The sequence below is a fragment of the Euprymna scolopes genome, chromosome 8 (assembly GCF_053919585.1).
Source record: "Euprymna scolopes isolate OS-2025 chromosome 8, ASM5391958v1, whole genome shotgun sequence".
Taxonomy (NCBI): domain Eukaryota; kingdom Metazoa; phylum Mollusca; class Cephalopoda; order Sepiida; family Sepiolidae; genus Euprymna; species Euprymna scolopes.
In genome coordinates this window covers 43,981,854-43,983,336 of record NC_136489.1, presented here as the reverse complement: position 1 = coordinate 43,983,336, position 1,483 = coordinate 43,981,854, and the positions used below count along the sequence as shown (strand labels likewise).

The 1,483-nt window shown below is 31.6% G+C and overlaps 1 non-coding gene across 1 annotated transcript; it reads left to right on the top strand.

Annotated features, from left to right (window-relative positions):
* Positions 1 to 1,116: 1,116 nt before the first annotated feature.
* LOC145284333 (U4 spliceosomal RNA) lies at positions 1,117 to 1,252 on the top strand. Its single transcript, XR_013868806.1, has one exon. It is a non-coding gene; the product is annotated as a U4 spliceosomal RNA (small nuclear RNA).
* The last annotated feature ends 231 nt before the right edge of the window (positions 1,253 to 1,483 follow it).

Here is a 1,483-nt window from a genome sequence, read left to right as displayed (position 1 = left end):
CTAGAATATCTTGTCCTTTTCTTTTCCAGTTTTAACAACTAGTCCTTTACTTTTCCATGTTTAAACTTAACGATATTACTTTCCATGTTCACATTTTTCTATTGTAATTTTAATATAAATATATCTTGCTCTTCTTTTAAACTTAATAACCTCATTAAATACAAAATTGAAAGTTATCACTCTTGAACAGCTATAACATATACATTAGGAAGGAAACAATGACAGTGCATATTAATTCCTTATCTGTGCGTTAATCTAAACACAAATTCTTTGAACAAAGCTTTATTCCATTGTAAAAAAAGATAAAGCGTATTCAAGTAATGCAAAGCAGACATACATTAGACTTCATATACAGTATTTCAGAACGTTATTGTATTATCGATTTTAGAAATAGTAAGCTGTTTCGATGATAATGTAGTTATGATAATTACTTTTGCTTTTATAACTTATACTATCATAACCCGTTCTCGGGCGTTGCCCAGGAATGTCGAAGTATCCAGGAAATTAACACATCCAACTCTCGAGCCCAAATAACTACTTTTGTTAATATTTTATTTTAATTAGTTATAATACCGTAGTGTTCTGTAATATCAATTTTATGAATAAAAGCTGACGTTAAACGTCTGCATTATTACAAAACTCCGAAAAAAAAAAGCATCAAATTGCGTAAAACGATGATTTGTGCATGTAGAAGTAATTATGTCGATACACAAAAATTGGCAGGAAGTAAATATTTATTAGGAATAAAAATTAAAAAAATACACTCTCTTCTTTAATGAAGTACAGACTAAAAATCTAAATGAGCGTTAAAAGTCATTTACGACAAATAAACTAAGAAACAATAAACTATATCAGGTGGGGGTCGCCAAGGGCAGACAACTTAACACAAAGGACCATTATTTTTACTAAATAAACTAAAATAAATAGAAATAGCGCATATAATAAATTTAATATGTTAAGAGATATTTTATAATACTTATGCAGTTGTGTATATTAGTTCACAATAGGGTTTTATAATAACAATATTTAATTAATATGCAAAAACAGAAAGACAGGAGCGACACATGTAATGCATGGTTGTACGTATGTATATTCCCGTCAGCGCTCGTGGTTTTTATGCTTGCGCAGTGGCGGTACCATAGCCAATGAGGATTTACCGAGGCGTGGTTATTGCTAGTTGAAAACTATTCCCAATACCCCGCGATGGCACCTCATAGGTGCCAACCGCAATTTCTGCACACCTCTGAAGAGGTGAAAAATACAAATTAAAAACAGACTAATATTATTATCAATTTTAGTATGTATCTAAGCTTAATAATATCAAAGTTTTACATGCTAATAAAAAAGGTTTTAAAAATTGGGTGCTACGTAGGTGGAAGAAGATTCTAGCTAAGAGAAACTTTTGTTAAGCTCTAGAGTGACAAGGATGACCAACGACCCCCATCCCCCCTTTTGAGCTGACCATGTGCCCAAGTTTTTTTGC